The 13,464-nt window shown below is 43.3% G+C and overlaps 1 long non-coding RNA gene across 1 annotated transcript; it reads left to right on the top strand.

Moving 5' to 3' along the window:
* Positions 1-6,162: 6,162 nt before the first annotated feature.
* LOC124619326 lies at positions 6,163-6,751 on the top strand. Its single transcript, XR_006980070.1, has 3 exons — positions 6,163-6,241; positions 6,351-6,551; positions 6,665-6,751. It is a non-coding gene; the product is annotated as an uncharacterized LOC124619326 (long non-coding RNA).
* The last annotated feature ends 6,713 nt before the right edge of the window (positions 6,752-13,464 follow it).

The raw sequence follows: 13,464 nt of genomic DNA, 5'->3' as shown, positions 1-13,464 counted from the left end.
TGAGGACAATTTTATTAATTAATTGATGTGTTATGAACGTGTCATATCTTGGTCACTGTGAAAATTCCGCGTGGTATAGTCTGTATACTTATAGAATACTTGGGCCAGCACTTCGAACTTTGAAGACCACTGAAACGACCAAAGTTTCAAGTCGCAAAACTAGTGGGTCAGTGACTGTCAGATCGGATATTAATCGGGTCAGACTAGTAGATATTCAGGATTTTTTTTTTTTTTCGTGCGAGAAAATTTTGTACAGACTGTGAGATGGGAATAGTAGAGTAGTTAAAATAGTAAATTCGGACTTGGCGGCAAATTTATGTGCTCCCTTAAGAATACTAAAATTTCCGAATGCTTACTGCAGGTAAGCTGTATTTTCCCACCACCTGGAATTTGTTAAAATGAACTTACAGGAACTGATCTGCAACTTGAGTTACGCGGCCTCTGTGTGGTATGTATTAGGCTGTGGTTTCATCAACGCTACTTTACATGGCTTAGTGAGTATCTACTACTGCAGACGGAAGGGACATCATAAGGAAGCCGTACTCAGGTAGGTGGACAATTAAGGTGAGACAGTACAATCGACGACAACAAAACCCCACCCTGCCACAAGCTGTCACCAACACAAGGACAAAATCACACACAAAGAATTACACAGAATACAAGAATAGAAGCAGCACAATGTGTGAAAGAATAATGAACCAAAGGTGGTATACAATGACATACAACCACAAATACACACACAGGGTAACCAATATTTTCAAAAAAGAAGGCATAAAAATAGCACACCGAACCAGCAATTCAATTCAGAAATACTTCCCAAAAACAATAGGAAAAATTGATCTGTATCATAAATCAGGAATATACCAAGTGAAATGCAATGCATGTGATGGAAGATACACATGTCAAACCAGGAGGACATTTGACACCAGATACAAAGAACATGTAATAGCAAGGAAGTATACTGTAGTACAAATCATTCAACTTTTGCAGAACACTTACACCAACACCAACATAAAATTACAACCAGAGACACAGACATGGAAATCATAAGGATAAATAACAACAAAAAGCACCTCCTTACAAGAAAACTACCACATCCAAAAACCCATAATGGAAAAGAAACAACTCATAAATGATCAGATCAACTTGGCAAAGCACACACTCTTTAAACTGATTGGCCACTTAATATAACATTAAAAGTACAAATATAGCCACAGGCTCCATTTACCATTACCATTTTCTCCCAGATCTAAACCATAATAACTGCCCAGGCCATCCCTGTCGTCGTCCCCCCTCTCTTTTAAAAGAAAAACCAGCACCCCTCTCATGTCTCTACCTACAAGACAGTTTCACTAACTCTCTCTCTCTGCCCCTCTCCCCCTCTCCCTCCCTCCCTCTCTCTCTATCTCTCTCTCTCTCTCTCTTACACACACACACACACACACACACACACACACACACACAAAATCGTTTCATAGGTTGGCAACACTCACAACGTGAACGAAAACAAACGAATATGTATAAACACTGTAGCGGTGATGAATGAAAAACATTTAAGAAAATCAATTATAAATAGTGCAGCGCAGGAAATAGCGCAAAATGCCAAAAACTGCAGATGTGAAATGAAGCCTGTCAACATCAAGCACTACTAGCGCGAGGGGAAGGTGCAGACTATGTAAAGAAACACCGTAAGTAGCTTACAGGCTAACTTCATAAAGAAAGCGCTGTTTTTAACCTACAAGAATCAAAAAATAAATGTACAAATTTATGTATCCAATTTACATAATGCCACAGAAGATGCTTTGTAAATAAAAGCGAAACACGTCTGGTGTAATTCTTTTTAATCACATTGCAGTCAGCTCAAGACAGATAACCTATAATGACAGATGGTAATAGCTTTTGCGGAAGATGGCCACTTAAACAAATGTAATAAAATATTTGACTACCATTTCATTTCTACAACATTTCTAATTTAGTTTTATTGATGTGGGCAAAAATTCAAAGGTCTCTTTTTGCCTCACTATCATCACTTTTTATGCCAGCATCCCCTAAATCTAGATAGCCTGCTATTATCCTTCCACTCCAAACAAACTGCCAGGAAAACAGTGAAAATATAGGGCTTTTGAATGGGGATGACAAAAACTACAAAAAACAAACAATAAGCAAATTTTGAAGCCAGAACACCTGCGTATCTAACTTTATTTCTCGATACATGTAGTACTCATTACTAAGAGTAAAGTACTGACAAACAATGCCATCGCTATACCAGAAACCTCAGTGCACCTGTATACATAAAACATACACTCCTGGAAATTGAAATAAGAACACCGTGACTTCATTGTCCCAGGAAGGGGAAACTTTATTGACACATTCCTGGGGTCAGATACATCACATGATCACACTGACAGAACCACAGGCACATAGACACAGGCAACAGAGCATGCACAATGTCGGCACTAGTACAGTGTATATCCACCTTTCGCAGCCATGCAGGCTGCTATTCTCCCATGGAGTCGATCGTAGAGATGCTGGATGTAGTCCTGTGGAACGGCTTGCCATGCCATTTCCACCTGGCGCCTCAGTTGGACCAGCGTTCGTGCTGGACGTGCAGACCGCGTGAGACGACGCTTCATCCAGTCCCAAACATGCTCAATGGGGGACAGATCCGGAGATCTTGCTGGCCAGGGTAGTTGACTTACACCTTCTAGAGCACGTTGGGTGGCACGGGATACATGCGGACGTGCATTGTCCTGTTGGAACAGCAAGTTCCCTTGCCGGTCTAGGAATGGTAGAACGATGGGTTCGATGACGGTTTGGATGTACCATGCACTATTCAGTGTCCCCTCGACGATCACCAGTGGTGTACGGCCAGTGTAGGAGATCGCTCCCCACACCATGATGCCGGGTGTTGGCCCTGTGTGCCTCGGTCGTATGCAGTCCTGATTGTGGCGCTCACCTGCACGGCGCCAAACACGCATACGACCATCATTGGCACCAAGGCAGAAGCGACTCTCATCGCTGAAGACGACACGTCTCCATTCGTCCCTCCATTCACGCCTGTCGCGACACCACTGGAGGCGGGCTGCACGATGTTGGGGCGTGAGCGGAAGACGGCCTAACGGTGTGCGGGACCGTAGCCCAGCTTCATGGAGACGGTTGCGAATGGTCCTCGCCGATACCCCAGGAGCAACAGTGTCCCTAATTTGCTGGGAAGTGGCGGTGCGGTCCCCTACGGCACTGCGTAGGATTCTACGGTCCTGGCGTGCATCCGTGCGTCGCTGCGGTCCGGTCCCTGGTCGACGGGCACGTGCACCTTCCGCCGACCACTGGCGACAACATCGATGTACTGTGGAGACCTCACGCCCCACGTGTTGAGCAATTCGGCGGTACGTCCACCCGGCCTCCCGCATGCCCACTATACGCCCTCGCTCAAAGTCCGTCAACTGCACATATGGTTCACGTCCACGCTGTCGCGGCATGCTACCAGTGTTAAAGACTGCGATGGAGCTCCGTATGCCACGGCAAACTGGCTGACGCTGACGGCGGCGGTGCACAAATGCTGCGCAGCTAGCGCCATTCGACGACCAACACCGCGGTTCCTGGTGTGTCCGCTGTGCCGTGCGTGTGATCATTGCTTGTACAGCCCTCTCGCAGTGTCCGGAGCAAGTATGGTGGGTCTGACACACCGGTGTCAATGTGTTCTTTTTTCCATTTCCAGGAGTGTATTTTCTGATATACGCATTCTCTCGTAACAGCAAAATACCAAAAAATATATTTCCATTCTTGTATTGGAAATTAAAGTACACCTTCATAAGTAAGCTTTATTTTCTCATATACGCTATTAACAGCAAATGTTTGATAGATAAATTCGAACTCTATATCATAGCAGTCGTCTGCTGCCTAAACAAACAGGAACTTGCATGGCTCGAGGAGAGAGGAGCGGAGCTTGGGAACAAACCCCACCTCCCTCTCACAGGACTGGCAGCCTACGTCCTTGTCGTGTGGTCCTGAGAAAGCAGAACTAAAGTAATGCTCATAAGGGATCGTTAATAGCTTCTGGTGTTGTGAAGGTCGTACATGAGCCCTCACCGTGGACCATATTTAGTCTCTTCATTCATTTCAGACTAGGAAAAGGAAACAACAGTCAATGCACAACACAAAGGAAATCGGAGTACAAAAAATACTATCCCTATGCATTGGGACTTTTGGGTCTTTTTTTTTTTTGCAAAATGTAGGGATGTAGGTACAAACTCCACCCCTCTGTTCTATCCAAGAAAGAAAAATTACAAAATAAATTAAAAAAGAAAATGTTGCCAAACTGTATAAATTTTAGACATTGTAAGTGGTAGGACAAAGAGAGCGTCGTCCCACTCTGCATTGTTGCCAAATTTAGTGAAGAGGTCGGATCCAAGATGGCGGCGAGAGATGTAGCAACGTCGCAATGGCTTCATAGTGGGAACTTCAAATTTTGGTGGGAAGATAGGTCAATCAGGTTACCTCCACTAATCTAACCGCCCCCCCCCCCTCTCCTCACCCATCTCCCCCCCCCCCCAAGAAAATGGTGGAAAGTTCAAATTTTGGCAGAAAAAAGGTCACTTGTGCTACATCCACTAACCTAAGAACATGGGGGGAAACTTTTGGTTGGAAAATAGGTCACTTGGGCTACCTCCAGTAACCTAAGTCATCCGACCGCCACCACTTCCTTGGAATTGATGGGAAAAGGACTCAGCCTGTGCTGGATAGGATGGACTTAAATCTTTATTTCCAATGTTTATTTAAACAGTTTGAGGAAATATTTCCATCCACTGTGTTCACCATGAGGTCCGGAGTCCAACTGACCTGTTACACAGTACTGCCACCAGAGGGAGCTATCGTCCCATGGCGGTCTGGGGGAAAAATAGTGGGAAAAAGAATCAGCCTGTCCTGGGCTGCCAGAGAGAGGAAGAATGAGGAGGGAGTCGTGTCTGTTTCAGGTATGCAGTTAGAATTCTTCGAGTGTTGCACTGACACCACAAGTCTATGTAAATAAGAGCCAAGTCCCCCTCTGGACACACATGTGTTTTCCATTGCTGGCGTGATATCTTTGTACCTGTGGTCCAGCGCCAAGATAGATGTTTGCATAGCAGCTCACCCTTGCAGACACAGCTTAAAGGTTCTCATTGTTATACTGATGTCACATGTCTTTGTAAATAAGAGCCAAGTTCCCCCAGTGGACATGCTGTAGAAATCTGTTCAATGTTTCCCAGAACAGCACAGGGTGCATTCTCCCTAGCGATCCTAATGGGACATGCGAGACGCCTCCGGCATCAAGTGAGAGACGTTTGCGTAGCGACTCACCTGTGCAGGTGCAGCTAAAAGGTCCTCAATGTTATACTGATGTCACATATCTACGTAAATAAGAGACAGGTCTACCTCTAGGAAATAGTAAAGCGCCACAGAAATAGTTAATGGTCGCTTTTGTAGGAGATTTTGTGATGTCTCGGCTTGTCTGCATGAAAATTCTGGTCCTAACAGGACCTGTTCACGAAAATAGCCCAGAATAACACAGAGTGCATTCTTCTTGGTGATCCTAACAGGACACCGATTGCATTCTTCCTGATGGTCGAAGGGGATCATGTGTTACTCTTCCCGGAAATCGTAGTGTCCTGCTTTCAACATAACTCTCAGAAATGGTAAATTTCTCACCGCTAAAAGCCTTCATCATGTATGTGCATGCTTGCGAAAACACCATTAATCATAAAAGCATTCTTGTTATTTTGGGAGAGAGACGATGGTCCCATCAAGCCCTTCCAGAAATAGTGACGTTCCATAAAAGCTTCTCATTGGCTGTACATTCAAATGAAGCTCTCTCTCGTTGGTCACGTCGGTCTATATATAACCCCTACAACCAACCTCCATTGTTCTCAGCCCACTGCTAGCTGCCTCATTGTGCGTTCCATCATCTCTGTGTGTACTTGTTTTCTCTTCCCAAGGTGAAGAGAGGTAGCTGCAGCAATGCTTCAGAGTGTAGCGACAAGAGGTGTAGAGTTCTGGAGACAGGATTACCAAGTGAGTAAATAATTTGTATTTTGAATGTAAATTTCTGTATGTACATTAAATTCGCCTTATTAATTCCGCCTCCTTGTTAAGTGCCAACTCCAGGATTTTATTTTGGAGTGTGAGGAGAGACAGGAGGGGGCTCAACCATGGCAGACTCTTGAACTCCAGCCTCCTGTAGTGGATTCACATCCAGAATTGCCATGTGAGTATAATTTTCATAGTAGTTTGTTGTTGTATAGTAGCGATTTAAAATTTTCTTATTTCATACTTGTTTTTCAGTTTATATAATTTGTTTGCTGTTGTTGTTGTAGGCGAGACAGACCAACTGCCAGATGTTGATTCTGATGGGGATGATGACATGCCTGAATGGGTCAGAGAAAGGGCTACTGAACCAGAGGAGGAAAGGCACTTTGATCTGGCCCTATTAGATAATGATGATGATGGTGACTTCTTTGAGGGTGTGTTGGAGTCGCCCAATGAAGTGTTAATGCCTTGGAGTCAGAGTGAAAAAGGTAATTACTCACTCTGCTTGTAAACTTGTGATCATCAGAATGCTTTCTTTCGCTGTGCCAGCAGCAGTAAACAATGTACCTAACTGTTCTTTATTTTATCTCTCCTTCTACAGCAGCCGTGTCTCCGTAGCCGGAACACAGTGAGGTGCGCATACCAGTGGTGGCTAAACCTTCTTTCAAAGTGACACCCGGTAAGGCACGCATCGCCTATAAGGGCTCTGCTAGTCGCTGCTGCCCCCACCATTGCTGCCCCGGCATCGCCGCTCTCACGACCGTGGGCCAAGCAACAAACCAGCACACCTCAAGTTACTGGGTCGGGTCTACAGCAGCAGCAACAGTATTGGGAACCATCACGTCAACCTGGCTGTTCCATCAAATTGACCTGGTACCACAGCAGTATCCTCCACCATCATCATCATCATTGTATCAGCCTTGTCAGAATCGGCATAAACACAAGATGTGTGTGCCTTGGCGCATACTGACTTACTCCTCCCCAACACCACCATCAACAGAGGGGACTCAGAATAGCATTAATGGTAATAGAAACATCCTGTGGCTAGTGGCAGTTCTCTCTCCCACCCTTTTAGTGAAGGACATGAGGTCAGCGATACCATACCGCAGTTAGAATACTCGGTAACTGCAGACGCCTTTAAAGAGTGAATCTCGATCATGAGAATCAAGAACCTGGCAGTAGGGTACATCAGCCCTGTTGGTTTTTTAAGGGCATGCCTTCCTGTCGTGGAAATGGAGCTTCTCAAAGTAGTCAATGATCTGCGGTATAACAGTTTTGGCTAAACCTTCTTCCTCACGAAAGCAGCGCCCGGTAAGGAACGCATCACCTATAAGGGCGCTGCTAGTAGCTGCCGCCACCGCCATCACTGCCCCAACATCGCCGCTTTCGCGCCCATGGGCCGAGCAATGAACCACCACCCTTCAGGTTACTGGGTTGGGTCTACAGCAGCAGCAGCAGCAACAGCATTGGGAACCATCACCTCAGCCTGGCTGTTCCCGTCAAATTGACCCAGTACCACCGCAGTATCCACCACAACCATCATCGTCATCGTATCAGCCTTGTCAGAATCGGAATAAACACAAGATGTGTGTGCCTTGGCGCATACTGACTTACTCCTCCCCAGCACCACCATCAATGGGGTGGACTCAGAATAGCATTAATTGTAATAGAGAACATCCTGTGGCTAGTGGCAGTTCTCTCTTCCACCTTTTTAGTGAAGGACATTAGGTCAGTGATACCATAGCACAGTTAGAATACTCGGTAACTACAGACACCTTTAGGGAGTGAATCTCATTCATGAGGATCAAGAACCTGGCAGTAGGGTACATGAACCCTGTTGGTTTTTTAAGGGCATGCCTTCCTGTCGTGGAAATGGAGCTTCTCAAAGTAGTCAATAATCTGCGGTATCCCACCATTAAATGCAGTGTGGTGTTCTGCATCGAATTATCGCACACCCCAAAAGTTGATTCTGCTGTTGAAGAGACAACTCTTCATTATCTTTGGGGGGAGGGGGGGGGGGAATGGTGTGATAATGTGGAGCACGTCAATCACCAAGTGGTTTCGTAAATCCACCTTGAGCTCTATGCTGGCCCGGTTTTCCAAGGTAGAAGTCAGAGGGTTAGCTAAAGCACTCAGCTGATTGTTATACCTGGACATACATCCCATGGAGGGTCAAGCTATATCAAGCTTCCTAAAGATATAGCTAACAAGAGGGCATGCATTAATGTCAAAAATAGAAGCGATTAGGCTTGTTCTGCATGGTCAATTCTGGCTTGCGAAAGAAAGTACAATTGTAGGGATCATCCTGAGCGTCCCAGTACATACCATGTAGGTGATAGTATTCGTGGGTGTTATAACTTTGATGGTATCGATTTCTCCGTCAAGTTCAAGGAATTCCTAAATTTGAGGCACAGAATACTGGAACATCGGTTCATGTTTATGGCCTGGAAAAGAAAAGCAAGTCAAATGAGCAAGACAAGCACATTGTTGTCAGACCCCTCAATTTCTCAAAATTTGCTGGTGAGTGTGAGTTACATGTAAACGTGCTGCTGTTCTTTGAAGGTCATAATTACCACTATGTTTGGATCAAAGACATGTCCCAACTCCTTTCCATCCAACTGAGTAATCATAATGGTAAGCAGCATATTTGCTTAAGGTGCCTCAATGCCTTTTCCTCAGATAAGCTATTAGCGCCGCATGTAGTAGATTGCGCTTACAAGGACCCAGTACATGTTATTATGCCTACTGAGGAAAACAAATTCATAAAGTTTAAGAATGCTCACCACCAGGGGCAATGCCTATTTGTAGTTTATGCCATCCAGTATTCAGCAACACATATTTTCAATAAGTTACTATCAACCATGAAGAGTTTAGTTTCAGACAAGGCGCAATTTAATCATAATTTAAAAGAATTTTTGGTGACCAACTCCTTCTATTCCATCCACGAGTTTCTCAACAAGTGCAGTAGACCATTTTAATGAAAATTTATTATACTTTAATTTTTGACAATACTTGGTTGTAACAGCCAAGTAACTACCTACTGTGTGAATGATGGATGTATGGAAAGCAGATGTAAGTCTTAAGTCTGTAAAAAGTGGAAGTTTAATTTTAAATCTTGTACATAATCTGACTGTTCTTAACTGAGTATCACTGAAATGAATAATTTACTTTAATTTTTGACAATACTTGGTTGTAATAGACAAGAAACTAGCAAATGTCTGAATGATGGATTTAATGAAAGCAGATGTAAGTATTAAACCTGTAAATATTATAAGTTTAAATTTAATTCATGCACATAATTTTACTGTTTATTGACTGAGAATCATTAAAATTAATGAAACTCAAGTTTTTCTAATTACATTTTTGTAATGTGTTTATCTGACATGTTCCACACCCAGGAGGATTCCCTCTTTTATGGGTCTATGGAATGAATAATTAATCTAATCTAATCTTTGAATGCCTCCTCGCTCCTGTGACCTGCTGTGAAGGTGACCCCGCGGCCTAACATACCACCCTTACACAAAAACACGTACCATATGTGGCAGTGTATCAAATTGTATCATTCTACGATTCCAATCTTAACCACTACAAATCTTATGTTATGGATAATCCTGCGGTTTGACTGCTCACTCAGCTCGAAAAACTTTCATGGGAAGTTGATAAGTTTCACAGCAACAATGTTCCCATGACCAAATCGAAGGAGAATGATGATGTGTACAATAACGCGGTTGACTGTCATTGCTGTAGGCTGCCGTTAGACAGAACAGCGTAAACTCCTCTTAGGGACCACCGTTATCTTACAGAGAAGTTCCATTGCACAGCTCACAATGCGTGCAATTTGAAGTACCAGCTATCAAGGCACATACCCGCTTTCTTCCACAATTTAAGTGGGTATGATGCTAACTTTCTAGTTGAGCACTTGGATGATTTCAGTTGGGAGAAAAATCAGTGTCCTACCTGAGAGCATTGAGAAATACATTTCATTCTCCAAACCAATGACGCCAAGAATTACACTCAGCTTCCTTGATACTCTGTGTATTATACAGGCACATTCCAAAACCTTGTTGAAACTCTGTCTTGGGAGGATATGCATCTCACCGGAGCTGCATATCCCAATGAGAAAAAGTTTCAACTTGTGACTATGAATGGGGTTTTCCCATATGAGTATGTGGATAGTATGATGAAACTCAACAAAACCAGGCTACCCAACATAACTGCATTCTCCAGCAATGTTACAGGCGATGCCATAACAGATGCCGAGTATGAGTATGGTCTGAATGTCTGGCAGGAGTTCAGCACCTCCACTTTAGGACACGTAGACACAGATGTGCACTTGCTTGTGGACGTTTTCGATAAATTCCAGAGTCTATGCATGGCCACATATTCTCTGGGTCCCTCCTTTTATTACATGGTGCCTGGGTTGTCTTGGGAAGAAATGCTCAAGAAAACGAAGTGCAGCTTTGAATTATTGACCAATGCTGACATGCTTCTTTTCTTTAAGTGAGGAATCCGTGGGGGACTCTGGCAATGTGTCCGTAGGCATATGAAGGCAAATAGCCAGCAGATGGGTGAGAGGTTCAGCGCATTCCTTATTTGGGTTACATAATGTACCTGGACGTAAATAACTTATACGGGCACACCATGCGGCAATCACTGCCGATTGGTGAGTTTTGATGGGTGCCCGAAGACGAATGCAAGTGATTAGTGGTAAACTCATGGGGGCATGGCACCTGATTCTGATGTAGGGTATGTGGCGGAGGCAGAACTCACATACCCTACTAGTTTGCCTGATGCGCATGCTGATTTGCCACTGCGTCCAGAGCAACTAGTTCCATGAGGCGGCTCCATGCCAAAACTGATGACAATGCTGGGGGATAAGCAGAGATATATGATTCATTATCGTAATCTCCAGCAGTGACTCAGCTTGGGTATGGAGCTGGTTAGAATCATCTGGGCTATCTCCTTCAAGCAGTCCCCCTGGTTGAATGAGTATATTGATTTGAATACGAGACAGAGAGCTTCCACGACATGTGACTTTGAGAAAGAGTTTTACAAATTAATGAACAATTCAGTTTTTGGTAAAACAATGGAGAATTTGAGGGAACGTCTTGAAATTCTGATTAGAACCGAATGGAATGGGCATTATGGCATAAGAAAATGCATTGCCAGACCAAATTTTAAGTGGGTCACAATATTCAATAAGAACTTTGTTGCTGTGGAGATGGCGAAGACTGCAGTAGAGCTTACGTAACCTATTTATGTGGAGATGTGCATACTAGACGTATCTAAACTTCACTTGTACCACTTTCATTATGAGTTTGCGAAAACTTATTTTGCAGATCCTAAATTACTTTATATGGATACAGATAGCTTCATCTATTGGGTGAAGAACTGTGATGCATATGAAGTAACAAGGTGCCACGGTAATGAATTCGACATGTCCTCATACTCGGCCGATAATCCTTACAGTATTATTCCACAGAACAAGAAGGTTATTGGTCTTATGAAGGAGGAGGCGAATGGATTGCCAATTGAGGAGTTTGTAGGTCCACGCTCAAAAATTTATGTGTATCACACAATGGAAAGTGCCACCCAGAGGTGGGCTAAGGGTGTGTGTCATATGGCATGGAGAGCCCTCTCTATCAAAGACTATTTGCAGTGCCTGTGCAGTGGTGTTCACACTGCTGCACTGCAGCCACTGCATATGGTACGGCAGACCAGTATTCAATCGGGAGGACATGAGGTATATGCTCTGCTGCAGTCTAAAATTGATCTGTCGCCTCATGACAATAAAAGGGTCGTTTTGATGACAGGACTGAAACTCTGCCATATTCACACTACTCACTTATAGCAAGAGAAGAGTTGGGGGACTCTAATTGAGTGAGAGTGAGAGTGAGAGAGAGAGAGAGAGAGAGAGAGAGAGAGAGAGAGAGAGAGAGAGTCTGCAGAGTAGTAGTAGATAGTGAAAGTAGTTTTTGTGTGTGCTTGTGTGTGTGTGTGTGTGTGTGTGTGTGTGTGTGTGTGTGTGTGTGTGTGTGTAGCTCACAGCCCATCAGAATTGTTCTTGTAAGAACCTTTGCTATTGGGACTGCTGAAATTAGATTCTAAGCGTGGTCAGTCCATCAGAATTATTGTAAAAGCTATGCTACTGGGGCTGTAGAATTTAGTTCTAGTAAAGAAAGTATCTCTGCATTAGTTTTTAGGGCAGATTTATAAAAAAAATAAAATTAAAAAAAAAAAATTCCCACCAGTGTTACTTTGTAGCGAGTAAGTTAAAAGTATTTCTGCATTGGAATAGCAGCGTCAGTTTATACCTCAAGAATACTATATTGTACCTCAAACATTACATTGTACTTCAAGAATTATATTATACCTCAAGTGCTATAACGTATTTGTGTGAACTGAATAAATGAAGAAAAAAAATCTTCACCGTACGTCTTTGTTGTTATTTACAAAAAGTAGTTTTGCTGAAGATGAGTGCTATTAAGGCGGTGAAGTTTAAGATGGAAGCTAACAAAATATGTATAGTGGTTGCATGGAATTACGCCTATCATGCAGCACGAATTGGGTAATGGGAGCAGGAGGCATGTGACCGTGTCCACTTCCAAGGATATATAGCAGACATGTCTAAAATTATATCTCCTGTGCTTGAAGAAAACCACAGATGTATCATGTGGTTAAAATTGTACACTGACAAAGCAATAACGGGGATGAAAAAAAAAGAACACAGAGGTTGTCAGGTAAAAATTCATTTATTTCTCATCCAACTTAAAAGTAATTTTACATTTTCATAATCAGACACAGCAACACTGTTTTCACACATCTTCTTCTTCTTCTTCAGTCGATGGAGAGAAGAACACCTGTAGAATTCCAGATTTTGAACAACAGCAAACTTAAAGATTCGACACATCCATGAGATCATCTCCATCCCCTTCATGAGGATGATGGTATCCGTGTGGTCAAATAATTTAAGCACCGTCACCATGTCTTTATAGGGTATGCCAGTATCAGCCCAGTGAATTTCATGGTAGAAATTCATTAACCACTTTGCACTCGTCCATGTCTTAGTACACTTCACATGCTTGAAAGACCTTGGTGATGCTACGTTTATTGAGAATGTCTCTATTATTCCTGCATATTCTGTGTATGCTATGAACACATCATCTTTAATTATGAACTGTCTACACTCACCATCATAGAAACCCTGAGCATCTGCAATGATGTTCACACCTCAAGACGCCATTGTGGGGTGCTCTAGGTATGGTGCAGCACCTGTTCATTTATACAGCTCATTGCAAAACACCTATGAGTGGGCAGTAGTTGATCACATGGTCATGTAGAACTAGAGATTACATGGTCGTGTATTCTGGGAAAATTTGTTGCAGATTCAAATTCAGTTCA

Source organism: Schistocerca americana, chromosome 6 (assembly GCF_021461395.2).
Source record: "Schistocerca americana isolate TAMUIC-IGC-003095 chromosome 6, iqSchAmer2.1, whole genome shotgun sequence".
Taxonomy (NCBI): domain Eukaryota; kingdom Metazoa; phylum Arthropoda; class Insecta; order Orthoptera; family Acrididae; genus Schistocerca; species Schistocerca americana.
This window is presented reverse-complemented; position numbering and strand designations above follow the sequence as displayed.